The following is a 16444-nucleotide window of genomic DNA, read 5'->3' on the forward strand; positions in this document are numbered from 1 at the left end:
TATCCCTAAGGTCTCTGAAGCTTCATCCCTAAGGTCTGGTTTTCAACTCTCCATAACACACCAGTCTCTTTCCAGCAAATGCCATCACTCCCACTTTTCCCTTTCAGGTACTTGAGATCAGTTTCCATTGTGTTGAACAAAATAATTTATGCCCCTGTCTTAGTCCATTCAGGCTGCTGTAACAAAATACCAGAGACTGGGTAGCTTATAAACAACAGAGATGTATTTCTCTCACATCTGGAGGCTGGAAAGTCTCGGATCAAGGCCCTGGAAGATTTGGTGCTTGGTGAGAACACATATCCTGGTTCACAGGCAAAGGGTTCAGCCCTTATGACCTAATCATCTATCAGAGACTCTCCTCTGAACACCGCAACACTGAAGATTAGATTTCAACATATGAATTTGCCCAGTGGTGGGGGAGGATGGGGACTAAACACCGTAACAACCACAAATATTTAATGATCATTCCCTCGTCGCTGCTCAAACCTTAGTGTGGATGTGAATCACCTAGGCATCTTGTTAAATGTAGATTCTGATTCATTGGGCCTGGGGTGGAGACTGGTATTCTGCATTCTAACCAGCTTCCAGATGAAGCCACTACTGCTGATCTGAAGACACACTTGAAGTAGCAAGGCACCACATGACACTAGCTCTGTCCTCAAGGAACACATAGACTGGCAAGGCAGACAAGCCATATGCCCCTGAAATGAATAATTCAGGGTATCACTGTGCAGCATAAAGTACCCTAGAGTGATTTTAGACTTGGCTCTGTTTAAACCTATTGTGTTTATTAATTTTATTTTTTTTTAATTTTTTATTATGTTAGTCACCAAACCTACTGTGTTTAAACTTGCACTGAATCAAACTGGACCTCAGTTTCTCCATCTGTAAAATGATGATAGGATGACTATCATGTCCTTCTCAACTGTTAAATTCAATCTGTGATTTAAAATTAAAATTACACAAACAGGGATAATACCAACTTAGACTTATCTATAATTAAATGTATATTTTTATTAGAAATAAGAGAAGTTATTTCTAATAAAAATATACATTTAATTATTTCAAAAATGTACACAAAATATTGAGTGGAAAATCAGTTTAATTAACAATATTTATAATCTTGTCTGATTTTAAATTGTCTCTGAATTCATGGTTAATTCTAACTTCTCCTGTTTATCTGTGTTTTCTACTATCAATAGGTGTATTTTTATAAGAAACCCCAAATCTATAAAAGTTAGAGCTCATCCTTGTCAATCCCCTACTGTCCCAACCCTACCCAACTGCTCCCCAGCCCTGAGCTGGGAATGGCTCAGTCTGTCAATATGTTTGAAGCTTCCTTCTCATGACTGAGGGGAATCTGGAATTAGTTTGTCCAGTGTTCCTGGACGTAAATTGAGACCCCTGGGAATTGAGCTACCATTTCATCTGACTGGCCTCCTGCCCAGCTTCTGGTTTTCACCCTAGCTCCCTGTTGGGATAGGAGCCCAGCCCTGAACTCCAGCCAAAAAGCTGTAGCCCTTCCTCCACTTAATTTTTGCCAGCCCAGGAGACAAACCTGGTGAGGGGTACCACCACCACTACCATCCCAAGCTTTCCCAGTTGTTAGATTGTCTGCTTTAGCCCAGGGAGACCTCCCAGAATTACAGCTCAGATAACAGCTCAGATAATGGGATATCCAGCAAAACCTGAGAAATTCTCCCCCAGGCCCAACACATTAGCCTGCCAAAAGCCTTTACAAATGACTTCTTTACATTCACAAGTGGACTGACTAGAAATACAGCAACACATCTTGCAGGCTAATTCACTGTACTGACAAAAATAGCAGCTATAGCTTAAGAGGTAAAATATATTTATTATTCAATCATGGTAGGAGCACATACTTTAATATATATCTCCATGCTTGCATTACTGGATGATTTGTGATCATATAACATCTTTGGGACTCAGTCTCCTCATCTGTAAACTGATTGGACAACTCTCAAGTATGTTCAATGAAAATTCTAGATAAATTTCTTTACCAAGCCATTATATTCACTTTTTGGACCCATTCTGTTTCTCCTATAGTGTTCTCACTGCTAAGTACAGCCATGATCTCACATGACTTTTTTTTTTAATAGGAGAGAGCAATCCTTTATTTGTAGATATTTTCACAAAGAAGTTTTCAGTAAGTGAACTTCCCAGTGAAAGAACATGAAAATCAGCCTCCAGTCACCAGCTCTGCTCAGGGGCTACGATCCTCCTTTGCCCAAGTGGTGAGGTGGGGGTGTGTATTTCCCTTCCTTTATTAGCTTATCCTGCTGCCTCCTGATGTCACTCAGGGGTTTCATCATTTCCTGCCAAAGGAGACATTCTAGGAAATCACCAAATTCTATCTGGCGCTTTCTCTCCATGGATACCACCAATTCCAGGCGCACATTCTATCCATTCTTTTCCAAAAGCATGGCATCAACTTGGAATCTGGTTAGTCTGCTCAGCACTTTGGACTGTCACCCAATGATCTAAGTTAAGGCCCAGTCTTTTCTGCACATCAAAGAAAAGCATGGCATCCCACGAGGGTGCCCTTGTCTCCTCACTGGCCACCGCTACTGGATGATCTCTCACACTATTTTATAGTTAGTTCTACATGTGAGTTTTTTTCCTATGACTTCCTTGAAGACAGAGGCTTCTTACCTGGTTATTAGCTCGCAGTAGGCTTCAGTAAACACTGAGTGAACTGCAAAAATGGATAACTAAGTCATAAAACAACACCTAAAATACTTCACACATGAGCAAAATTTGTGAAATAAGTTTTCTTTATAGTTCTTGACAGTTCCTTACATCCTGAGTCATTTTTAGATAAAATTAGTCAAGTTGAACTTCATTGGAGCAAACTTAAGATCTTTTGGCTATTTGATAGTAGGAAAATGGAGGGGCAGGGCAGTTATTTATTGAATTACTATGGTCTACCTTCCTCAAAGGGAACTTAGGGCAGTTTACAATGCCCCACAATGTGCCAAAAGAGGTGAGAACTGGCAAACTTCACCTGACTGAAGCTCAGAAGCCCTAAAGCTACCTCCCCAGAGAGAGAACAGCTCACGCGAATGTGCATGGTAAGAACAGAAGCACCAAAGAGAGCACCAGAACATCAAGGCAAATAATGAAAGTGTCAGGCTAGTGGAGGAGCTTGCGTGAGGCTATAGTAATTTTCTTCCTGATGAACTGACCTCAAAGATTCCTTGGGTCACTTGAAGAATATTTGGTAAAATATGTAAATATTAGTTTTTCTTCTTACCTTTGGTAGAGAAAAAGTGCTTTGAGAGCCTAGCAGAAAAGAAAGTTGTTAAAAATAAGTTTTAGAAAAAGGTAAAATCATGGTTCCTACACAGATATTAAAATCAACATGGGTTAAATAATTTTTTTAATCATATAATATGAGGGAACCAGGGAGATGTTATAAACCAGTTCAAAGGAAAAGTCAAAACAGCACAAATTCACAAGGATTAAAGGAATGTTGCAAATAGGGCAAAACTAGTTTTTCCACGTGGCAGAGGAAGTAAATTGAAATTACTGCTGGATCAGACATCATATACGTATCTATTAGTTCCCTGCGACTTACAGAATGGCAGAATAGCTCAAAGACACTGCTCTGGGCTAGAATCTGATCATTTGGAAGGGTATGCTCCAGATAAGGTTAGTTTTCCATCGAAACACAAAAGTTTTTCTACAGCGTTGACTTGACCTTTGGCCCTATCAGCTTTCTTTAACCTAACAGATGTTTTGGCCATGCTTTGGCAAGCAAATTGCTGTCATTTCATAAGTGAATTCTCTACTGGTATCTGAGATGCCAAAATTTCATAGCGTTTATTAAAATAATGCCACACATGTAGCAGAACAAACCCTATGTTTTTAAAATTCCTAGGAAACTGACATTCTCCACTAGGTATTCACTACCTCTATGCAGAAAAGGACATAGGGTTTTCCTAATAAACAAGGCCCAATTATTTTCTCAAAATGTAATAGTGACTCTGCTCAAATACTCAGGTGTGTATTCAGTTGACACTCTAGGGTCCTGTGCCACCAACTATGGAAGACAATCTGGGCCTGAGGTTTGGAGGCTGGTGTTATCTACTACCAGGTGTTATCTACTACCAGGTGTTGTCTACTACCAGGTGTTGTCTACTACCAGGCTTCATTCATGCTTGCAACACTGCTTCAGGAGGAGCATCTCCCTGATGGGCCACAGTATTTCCCCAGCTTCAGGACTGTTCTCCTGGTGTCTGTGCTCCTTTAGGTCAGCTGCCCCAATTGGCAGAAACAAAGGTACAGCCCTGCAAGGAAGACCCTAGAGGCAAAGGCAGGAACAGATTTGGAAGCTGAACCCTTCTTCCCTCTGCCACCATCCCCTGGTAAGCAGTGACCGCGCCCCTTGGCCATCCTCCTCCTGCACCACCATGGGGGTCTCCCCTTGTTATCCTACCTCAACCCAGGCACAGAGGAGCCTTTGTTCACTACCCAAACTTGTTTTGTGGGTGTATCTGTTCTTTGGACTTCCTCCCCTCAGCCCCTTCATCCCCTTCATCCCCCTCCTGGAGGGCCAGGAGCTCTGCTCAACTCCCTCCTAGCCTGCACCACTCCTTCTCCTCAGGAATGTTTCTCTTATCTGTTTTCCAGTCAAGGCAGCTGGCAGCTTTACTCAGAATCGATAAGACTATGTAATCTTCAGCAAGGCCGCTGGCAGGAGGGTTTAGGATCCCTTCTGTAAGCAGGGAGGAGGGTGGTTCCTAGAGAGCCAGGCACTCTATAAACTACCAATGAGCTGCTTTGACCATAAAAGCAGTTCAGCCTGGCCTTTGGTGAATGTCTGGGGTTTTCTGGTTTGGGTTTTTGTTTTTTGTTTTTTTTTTTTGGTTTTTGTTTTGTTTTGTTTTTAAGTAGAATTGTATCCCTGATGGACCCACCAGCGTAAGTTAGCTGCAAAATATACATTCCAATAGCTGAATGAGTTGACCTGTTGTATGGGGTTACTTAGTATTGTTCATTTAAATACTGGAGAATGTCTGTCAAATACAATGGTTTTCGTTGTAGCACAGTTGATGCTAAACTGTTCTGACAGTGAGTAGGCAATAGGTTCAGCAGCTTCCAAAGGAAAATCGTGGTTCGTATTAATAAAACCATGTCACCAGCGTCGAGAAGTGCGCATTCTCTACCAGTTACCATGCCTTGCAGCGTCCTCCCATTTATTTAACAGCTGTATCAAGTTATGTGTGATGGAGCAATAATGCCAAATTAGGACACTACTCTGTTTTATATACATTTAGAATTGGAATTTTGCCCTATCCATAAGGAACTCAAAATGTACACCGGGATTATACAATTTAATAAATAGATCATTCAAAAGATAGTCATTAAGTGTATCATTGTTCTATGAACCGAAGATACAAAGATAAATAAAACATGGTCTCTGTGGAGAAGACAGTGCAAATGAGTATTACATTTTCACAAGATTAGAAGATGGCTGCCAGGCATTGCTGTATTCCTGGTGTCAAGAATTCCTGAAACTTTATTAACTTAAATAGAAATGAAATTCAGTGATGGTATGATGATACACGGTCTTATGGGAGCACTAATACGTCATCTGATCAGAAAACAAAATCACTATAAAAAGCCACAGTATTTTAATTCTGATATTTTTAAATAAAATAATAAAAGTAACATGTTTATTGTAAAAAAGTCACCCACAATCCCATCACTTTATTATTCTTAACTATGTTTTTTTTTTCTGAATAAAGAGAGTAATACTGGTCAGTAATACATCACTCCTAAAACCTGTTCATTCTTCATGTAAAATAGATTATATCCTTAGAGCTAATTCAGAAAAAAGGATTTGCTTAAGAACAATGGCCTTTGTTTCCTTTCTTCTTTTTTTAAGCTTTAAGTGGTAATAAAGAGTTATGAGATCCCAATGGGGTAAACGACTCCAATCTATAGAATACACGTGACCCTTAAGCAACATGAGTTTGAACTTCACGGAGCCACCACACAGATTTTTTTAAGATAAATACAGCACAATTCTGTAAATGTATTTTCTCTTATGATTTTCTTAACATTTTCTTCCCTCTAGCTTACTTCATTGTAAGCTAGTATATAATACATGTAACATACAAAATATGTATTAATCAACTTTTATGTTATTGATAAAGCTTCTGGTCAACAGTAAGTTTTTAGGAATCAAAAGTTATATATAGATTTTCAATTATGCAGGAGGTCAGCACCCCTCACCCCCATGTTGTTCAAGGATCAGCTACACAAAGAGATCATCGTATGACTCTAGAGCTGAGGTAGATCAATTCCTACACTATTGGAGATTAGTATCACTATGGTTCCTTTTGAAGAACGCTTCTATAAACAACACTTTTTCTACATTTATGTTCATCATTGGTTCTATCAATTCAAACTGAAGTCTTTCACTGAAATCAATCATAACCACCCCTTTCCCCCAAAATACAAACAGGTTATAAAATTATCTGAACTAATAATAAGTCAATGAGTCATTCCAGGTAAGCCGTTTGAAAAGTTGTTTTAGAAAGTTAGCAGGATGTATTTGACTTCTCAGAGTATTTCTCGAACCTGATGCAATTATTAAAGATCAAGGTGAAATCTGAACAGACCAATTGCTAGTAACAAAATTGAATCAATAATCAATAATTACCAAAAAATAAAAGTCCAAGACTGATGGCTTCACAGGTGAATTCTACCAAACATTTAAAGAAGAGTTGATACCTATTCTTCTCAAACTATTAAAGAAAAAAAAATAGAAGAGGAAGGAAAGCTTCCAAATGCATTCTGCAAACCCATCTTTACCCTGGTACCAAAACTAGATAAGAAAACCACAAAAAAAGAGAAAACTACAGCCCAATATCCTTGATGAATACAAATACAAAAATCCTTAACAAAATATGAGCAAAGTTCATTCAAAAATATATTAAAAGGATCATTCACCACAATCAAGTGGGATTTATCCCAGGGATGCAAGGATAGTTCAATATTTCCAAATCAAGCAACAGAATACATCACATCAACAAAATGAAGGATAAAAAAATCACATGATCATCTCGAGAGATGCAGAAAAAGCATTTGACAAAATTCAACATGCATTCATGACAAAAACTCTCAACTCACCCATTCATGATAAAAAGTGGGCTTAGAGGGAGCATATCTCAACATAATAAAGGCCATGTATGAAAAACCCACAGCTAATATCTTATTCAATGAGGAAAAATAAGAGGTTTTTCCTCCAAAATCTAGAACAAGACAGGAATGTCCACTCTCACCACTTTTATTCAGCACAGTACTGAAAGTGCTAGCCACAGCAATCGAACAACAAAAAGAAATTAGAGGCATCCATGTTGGTGAAGAAAAAGTTAAACTATCACTATCTGCAAATGACATGATACTATACATAGAAAACCCTAAGGACTCCACCAAAAAACTACTAGAATAAATAAATTTGGTACAGTTGCAGGATACAAAATTAATAACCAGAAATCAGTAGTATCTCTATACACTAGTAATGAAGTAGCAAAAAGAGAAATTAGAACAATCCCATTTACAATTACACCAAAAATAATAAAATACCTAGGCATAAACTTAACCAAAGAGGTGAAAGACCTGTACTCTGAAAACTATAAAACACTAATGAAAGAAACTGAAGATGACACAAATAAATGGAAAGTTATTCCATGCTGGAATTGGATTGGAAGAATTAATATTGTTAAAATGTCCATATTACCCAAAGCAATCTACAGATACAATGCAATCCCTATAAAAATACCAACAGCATTTTTCAAAAACCAGAATAAATAATATTAAAATTTGTATGGAACCACAAAAACCTGGAAGAGTCAGAACAACCCTCAGAAAGAAAAACAAACCTGGAGGTGTAAGTTCTGATCTCAAGATATACTACAAAGCTGTAGTAATTAAGACAGTATGGCACGGGCACAAAAACAGACACACAGATCAACAGAACAGAACAGTGAGCCCAGAAATAAACCCATGATTATATGGTCAATTTATCTATGACAAAGGAGGAAAGAATACGCAATGGGGAAAAGACCATCTCTTCAATAAATGCTGCTGGGAAAACTGGAAAGCTACAGGTAAAAGAATGAAACTGGACCATTTTCCAACACCATACACACAAATAAAGTCAACACGGACTAAAGACCTAAATGAGCAACCTGAAACCATAAAAAACCTAGAAGAGAAAACAGGCAGTAATTCCTCTGACATTGGCTATAGTAACATTTTTCTAGATATGTCTGTTCAGGTAAGGGAAACAAAAGCAAAAATAAACTATTGGGACTACATCAAAATAAAAAGCTTTTGCACAGGAAAGGAAACCATCAATAAAGCAAAAGGCAACCTACTGAAGATAGTTGCAAATGATACATCAAATAAGGAGTTAATATCCAAAATATACAGAGAACTTACATAACTTAACACCAAAAAAAAAAAAAAAACAACCAACATGATTAAAAAATTGGCAGAGGACGTGAATAGACATTTTTCCAAAGAGGACATACAGATGGCCAACAGACATGAGAAGATGCTCAACATCACTGATCATCAGGGAAATGCAAATCAAAACCACAAAGAGGTATCACCTGACACCTGTCAGGAAGGGTAAAATAAAAAAGACAAGATATAACAAGTGTTGATGAAGATGTGGAGTAAAGGAATCCTCACATGCTGTTGGTGGGAATGCAAACTGGTGTAGCCACTGTGGAAAACAATATGGAGGATCCTCAAAAAATTAAAAATAGAAATACCATATTACCCAAATAATTCCACTACCCAAAGAAAATGAAAGCCTTAATTTGAAAGGATATATACACCCCTATGTTTATTGCAGCATTATTTAAAATAGCCAAGATATGGAAGCAATCTAAGAATCCACTGATAGATGAATAGGTAAGGCAGGTGTTATATATATATATATATTAAATATATATATTTACATAAATATATAAAATATTATGCCGCCATAAAAAAGGATGAGACCTTGCCATTTGCAACAACACAGACAGATCTAGAGGGTACTATGCTAAGTGAAATAAGTCAGACTGAAGAAAGACAAATACCATATCATTTCACTCATAAGTAGAATTTAAAAAAAATGAATAAACAAACAAAAAGCAGAATCAGACCTGTAAACACAGAGAACAAACTGATGGCTGCCAGAGGGAAGAGGGGCGGGGGCATTGGACAAAATGTGTGAAGGGGAATGGGAGATTCCCTTGTAACAAGCTTCCAGTGACAGAATGAACAAGTCACGGGAATAGAAAGTACAGTACAAGGAACATAGTCAATGATATCGTAATAGCCTTGTATGGCGACAGACGGTAGCTATGCTGGTGGTGAGCACAGCATAATGCATAAGCTTGTCAAATCCCTCTGTTGTATACCTGAAACTAGTGTAACATTGTGTGTCAACTACACTTAAGCAAAAAAATTAAGATAAAAATTTTTTAAAATCTATGCAAAAAAATCAATGTGAAAAATGCAGATTAATTTTTTTTTCAATATAAAAAGAAAGGAGTGTAAGCCTTTTTTAAAAGAGGGCTTCTTCTCTGGATTAGCACCCCAAAATTCAACACCAGGCTTTTCTCTAGTTTACCTCAATCTGTGACTTTGGCCAAGTCATCTCTTTGTATCCAAGTTTTCTCACACAAATCATACCAACCACTAGAAGGTGATGAAAAGCAAATCATAACTAAGGATTTAAGAGGATAAATAGGGGGGCGGCTGGGTGGCTCAGTCGTTAAGCATCTGCCTTCGGCTCAGGGCACAATCTCGGCATTCTGGGATCGAGCCCTGCGTCAGGCTCCTCCGCTGGGAGCCTGCTTCTTCCTCTCCCACTCCCCCTGCTTGTGTTCCCTCTCTCACTGGCTGTCTCTCTCTCTGTCAAATAAATAAAATCTTAAAAAAAAAAAAATAAGAGGATAAATAGGTTTAAATTTTTAGGAAAAAAAATAAGCTGCAGATATCAAATTCCTTTAAGATAGCACAGGCATCACAAATGACTGCCCCTTCACATTTTTGACCTATAATTTCTTCACCTCTAAAATGAAGGTTTGAGTTAAATGGTATCTTGGGTTTCATGCGGTGGCAAAATTCTATCACCACGTTGTTTCTATTATCATGAGAATTATGCCCAGAAAAGGTAAGAAAGAAAACAGCAGACAACAGACATAGTGTATCCATGGCAAACATTTCTAAAACTCTTCCAATTTAGCTTCTTCATAAGGAAATGAAATCCCAAAGAGGTTTAGCTGGTGGTTAAAGGGTACTCTGAAACCTACAGTCTGACTCAGGCACAAAGTCAGGTAATTAATGTAGGCAGAACCACAACAAAGTGGACATGGTGGCAGAGGGACTCATTTAGCGTAGACTAGAAAGGAATTTGCTATTTCCTCCACTCTGGTTTTACTTAAACCAATAGAAAAACTGTATTTAATAATGCAATATCCAAGCACACACTGCACTAGGCATTTCTCTAGGCCATTTGTAACGCTTCTTGGGTGGCTGGCTGAAGGCCCTCTGCTTCCAGTGCAGTTGAGGTGTGTACCAATGGCTTAGTACAATGAAGTATCTTAATGGCATATTTACTGAAGCACTTAATCTACTCTTGGGGGGGTGAAGAGATCAAGTACACCCCTGTTAAAGCAGAAGCTTGCTAGAGACAGTATAATGGCTGTTGCAGGCTACAGTCCACAGACTCACCCTGTGGTTTGCTGATAACCTCGACTTGTCAGAGTTATACTTTGTCACCAGGCATTTTGAATTAGAACCTAAGACATTTCATCAATACCTGTCAATCCACATCCAGCAAAGAAAGCAATACAGTGTCAAGCCAAGGATTTCACTTAACAAACTGGCCATAAACCTGTCATGGGTTGTTTTTACTTAGCTTCCCTTCTTTTGCTGCTTTCCAAGCCAGAGCCCACCAAATACTCAGGGTTAAACAGACTCACTCTGAGTTGAGAGAAATCCCCACAGACTTCCCCACCACCCATCTGTGTAACCTGCAAGAGAACTGGCTAGCCCATAGGGCTTTGGCTTATTTGTCTGTTAAATAAAGAAATTTAACAAAGTAATTTTGCGAGCTAACATTCCATAATTCGATCTCATTTTTGCTTTCAGTGACTTGTAGTTTAAGGAGCCCTAAGTAAAGCCAAATTTCCAATTTCTGCCTCAAGGAAATTTGATTTTTTCCTTTCTTTCTAAAATAAAATCTCTATGGTACAAGAAAAGCTCAAGGCGCCTATTTTAGCTTTACTCCTTTAGGGGAGTATTTAAAGAATGAAACCAGGAATGGCTGCTATTTAAAGAAGCAGTCATAAAAAGAAAGGAAGATAAAAGTTGTCACTTAGAGGAAAATGGTCTTCAATGAAATAATGTCCCACATGAGTACATCTTTTTAAACCTATCTATGTAGGTATAAATACCACGCCAGCATCCCTGCGTTATAAACCAGCTCACAAAAGAAGGGACCCAGTAAATGAACTATTTTTATTGCAGTTAAGAAGTTTTTTTAAAAAAAAAACCAACAAACTAGCTGTGGGAAGGACCTGGGAGTTGAAAATCACTCCCATGTACTACCTAAGGGAAAAAATATAAGAATAAAACTTTATTCAGCTTCACTGTTGGACACCTAATTACTAATCATATAATTACTAACCATGTAATTCCCAGCATTTCCAGTGCAAGCGACAGAAAGATTAAAATGTTCTTAAATATTGGCCTATGGAACTGAAAAGAAATCCAGTGTAAAGGCCAGACACTCATTCTAGTTTTCTCTGTGACACAAAAAACAACACAATAATTTCTAGGTCAGGGGAAGGAGCGGCAGTATATAAGACATCTGGTTTTATAACGAGGGGAGGAGTGGGTTAAAAGAGCAGATTCTTGAACCACGCTGAGTGACTTACCTCTTCGTCTGAAATGGACAGAAGACTTTAACTAAGTCATACAGAAGGAACTGAATTCCCCCTCCAGGAAGTGGCCTACTCTTAGGCTATAGTAGGATTAGACTAGTTCTTTCTATGTTCCTTCAAGTCTCTTTTTTCACTGATTCCTGGAACTTTCAAAGACTTATCCAAATGAAACACATGCCCAGTCTGAGGGCAACTCTACCACAGAAAAAGCCTCCCGTCACACAGAGTTCCATCTCGCCTCAATCAGTTTATTCAAGATTCTGGCCTTTCAGGTTTCTGAGCTCGAATTTTCATCTCAACTACTCCACCTCCTAGAAATACCTAATGGACTATTAAAGAATTGGCAAAGAGTAAAAGAAATATTTCATAACTGGTATTTTTATTTTGGTTAGAAAAATTCACAGGTTATTTTAATTCACTGCTATCGTTCTTAGTCCATTTTAGAAGAGCATTAGGGCTGGAATTTTTTTACTTAGCTTTTCTCTAGACTACCTGCAAATCATTAAAAATGTATCCCCAGTTGGTCCCACAGTTAATTAACTGCTCTTTGCAAAATCCATCTGTAAAGATTCAGTATAAAACGCATTTTATTTCCCATTTTGCTTGTGATCCTAAGTTCTTTGGTGCCTCTGCTTAGGCTAATCTTGACCCGATTCTCATAAAAATAAACACAGCGATGTTAGAGTTCACAACCTTTGGGCATCACAGTTGCATTCTCGGGGCTAACACTGCTCTTGTGGGATGATGACACAAGAAAATACCGGGCACCCGAGTTCCAGGAAGAAGTGACTTGAATTGTGTGCAGCCACGCCTAGTTCCCACTAAATGAAGAAGGTGTTTAAATCTTTGAATCCCGATTAAGAATCTCCTCCTGTGCACTGGGTGTTATACGCATCTAATGAAGCACCGAACTTTACATCGGAATCCGGGGATGTACTGTATGGTGACTAACACATTATAATAAAAAATCATTTAAAAAAAAAAAAAGAATCTCCTCCTGTATCATGTTGAAATGGTCACTGAAGTTGGCATTTATTACACGCTTACCATTCAGCGGCAATAAGTTAAATGTGTGTTTAGTGATAAGGCCTCCACTGACTCCATTCACACTCGATCCTGCCCTTCTGAGACCCAGACATACACAGGAAGAGAAAACAAAGTCAGTTAACGGAAGCAGACTGAGCATTTATTAACTATTAACTGTCCGTCTGATGAACAGTGAGAGTCCTGATGATGCCATAAAGGTTCAAAAAGTTATTATCAATAATATGAAAACCCAAGAGTGCACATTAAAATAGAACCCTTTCATTGGCATTTAGTTAGGGAGTGAGTGGAAATAAGGCAAGAGCACTGGATTAAGAGTCAGAAGACCTGGGTCACATGCTGCCTCTGGTTTTAGTTTCATCGGTTTCCGGGGGCAACACCTGACTTATCTGCCTGACAAGGTTGCTTTGAGCATCCAAATGAGGCAGCAGGCATGAATGGCCCTTATAAACAATAAAGTGCTTTAGAAAATAGTTGAATAATTCACTTACCTCTTATGTGTGCAGAAAATGAAATGCATTTTTAAAAGAAACTTTTATTAAAAAGTTTCAAAAGGACTGTAAAAGATTCCCAGTAAAATTTTTTACCGTCCTTATCAGAAACAAAAGGGAAGGGGGTAGTGAGGTAGCAGCTGCCCAAGGGATCAGAGAACAGAGAGCTCAAACTCTGACATCAGGGAGAGTGCTGAAAATACTCAAATCTTTCTAAGAAAGTTTGAAGAAAATAGATTCAGTTTTCCACAAGACCTAATTTCAATTTAATTACTGATTTTTTAACTACAAACAGCAAAATATTCACACAAGCAGAGCTATTTATTGGCCACCTCGGGGCACTTGTCCTTAGATTGGCCCCTTCTCACATCTTTACAATGTTTTTGGACACCTGTGAAATTCTGAAGGCAAAAGAAAATGTCAGCTCACATCCCTATTCATGCCTTGGGGTCCTATAACCCAACATTATTATTAATTTATTAATAATTATTAATAATTATTATAGTCATAGTGGGATTTAGATTAGACCACATTTAGATGACAAGGGATATATGAAATTGGATATATGAAGTATTATTTTAATTGAGATTATACTAACTCATTTATGTATGATTTATTGCAAATCCAATGAAGGGCCCTAAAGGTCTACATGCCTCAGGCCCAGAATTACTTAAACAAGGCCAGAACAATTGAACACAAGCCTCAGTATGACCTAGAAACACTAGTTCATGACAAAGTTTGGAGATAAGTGAGTTTCTCTAAGAGAGACTGGGGGAAAGAGATCTCTTGCTCTTTACAAGGCTCAGTTTAAATTAAATCACACTGATTTATTCTCAAAGTTGTAAAGTCACAACATAGTCACGCAAGCCCCTTATTCTGTAAGAAGTCACAGAGAGAAGTAAAGTGAGTACTTTTCTCTGTATTGAATCAATCTCTCCTGCTTTCCATCTCTCTGTCCCTCCAGCCCTCCCCTCCATTCTGCCTTTTCTTTTTCTAAAAAGCAACGGGCTTAGTCTATAAAGAAATAGGAAGCAATATGGCCTGATCTCCTCTCCATATTTCTTTATTCTTGTGTCCCCACCCTGCCCCGCCCCCTCCCCTCACAGTAGTGATGTGAGAGGGAAGGTTTTATCTGTTTAGGTCAAAGGTGAGAATCCCAGAACAATATTGTCCTTTCAATAGTCTTTGGTATGACAGAAAACGTAAAACCAGAGGCCGCATACCTCTCTTATCCACACATACCATCAACATCAATAGGTACTCTACGACAGCCTCAGGCCGCTGATTCTAACAAGCATTCTGCCCTCCAACCACTCCTGCATCCTGATGACCCAGCTGGCTTTCGACTATTCATCCATTCCTTGTATTTCCCTCTTCTGTACTGTTTCTAAACACAAGTCAGCTAAACCCTACATTTCATCACAGCTATGTGAATGTTTCTGATGCTTAAGTAATATTAAATTATTGATTACTGCAAGGTGGTATCAACACTAGATGATATATTTTTTTTTAAAGATTTTATTTATTTATTTGACAGAGATAGAGACAGCCAGCGAGAGAAGGAACACAAGCAGGAGGAGTGGGAGAGGAAGAAACAGGCTCATAGCGGAGGAGCCTGATGTGGGGCTTGATCCCATAACGCCAGGATCACGCCCTGAGCCGAAGGCAGACGCTTTAACCGATGTGCCACCCAGGCGCCCCAACACTAGATGATATTTTATAGACAGAGACAGAAAGAGGAAGGAAAGTTACTTCACCAAGCATTCAACTTCGTCATTTAGTAGCTGTGTGATTTAGTCAAAGCAATCAATGTTTCCTTCATTCTAAGAAGGGGAGAATAATAACTACGAGATTATTACAGGGGTTGAATATGATAATACATAAAGATGCCTCCCAATCATTGGCACAAAGAGAGCGCTCGGTAAGTGTTCACTGTTTTTCATGTTGCTATGAGGACAAGAGGGAGTCTATGCGAGGCAGCCAGAAGACCAGGCCTCAGTAAACCCCTGAAAGAACCTGGACGCTTCTGCACACCAGCCCTTCCTTCCTTTCATATTTCGGTGTTAAAGATGTGAGTGAATAGGATCACTCAACAGCAATGCTTGCAATGAACATGAACAACGAAAATCGGCAGCGAATTTGATTGTGAAAACATTTAAAAGGAACTTTTTTAGCACAGAAGGATTCATGCTTAAACTGTGGCTATTCTGGATAATGCTAGAATTACTCCCCAAGTTGGAACTAGCATGATCACTGGATAGGCTGGAGTATGTGGTCAGTCATATAACATTTTTAACAGGCATGGGGAAACAAAGTCTAATATGGAAATAACTAAATGTGAACAGTAGTTGAAATAACTTACTCCTTTACTTAATATGGAAGACTGTCTTTTCACTTGACAAATGCACATGACAGTGACAAATGCCCCGTGTAGCTTCTGTTATGTGAAACTAAAGGTACAGTACTATTTCATTATGGTGATAATTCCCTTTACAATCATATTTTACTATGAAGCATTTCACATATATTTTTAAAATATAGAGAATATAATAAACCCTGGGGTATACACCACTCAACTTAAGAAATAAAACATTACAAATGTAATTGAAGCCTCCCCTAATGATCTCATTCCTAATTCCTCTTTCCCCTAGACCCCAAGATAGTCACCATATTGAATTTGGTGTTATTTAGTCACATGGGAGGCATTTTCAAGGTTACTTTCTCAGACCAAGATAAAAGGGCTAGTCTTCCTCAATATTTAGAGTTAATTATTCCCTCTGTGCCTCTGAGTAGAATTTATGATGTGGCAAGGTCTAGCAACATCATAATTTTAAGTTAAATCAAAAAAGGGAAAAAAACCCATTTTAAGGCCACTCCAACTATGAAATGCAATGTCCTTAAAAAAATAAAATAAAATCAAAGATATCT

The 16444-nt window shown here is 38.4% G+C and overlaps 1 pseudogene; it reads right to left on the reverse strand.

Annotated features, from left to right (window-relative positions):
- Positions 1–2231: 2231 nt before the first annotated feature.
- On the reverse strand, positions 2232–2707 carry LOC113255485 (NADH dehydrogenase [ubiquinone] iron-sulfur protein 5-like; annotated as a pseudogene).
- Between the last annotated feature and the right edge of the window lie 13737 nt (positions 2708–16444).

Source organism: Ursus arctos, unplaced genomic scaffold (genome assembly GCF_023065955.2).
Source record: "Ursus arctos isolate Adak ecotype North America unplaced genomic scaffold, UrsArc2.0 scaffold_11, whole genome shotgun sequence".
Classification (NCBI taxonomy): domain Eukaryota; kingdom Metazoa; phylum Chordata; class Mammalia; order Carnivora; family Ursidae; genus Ursus; species Ursus arctos.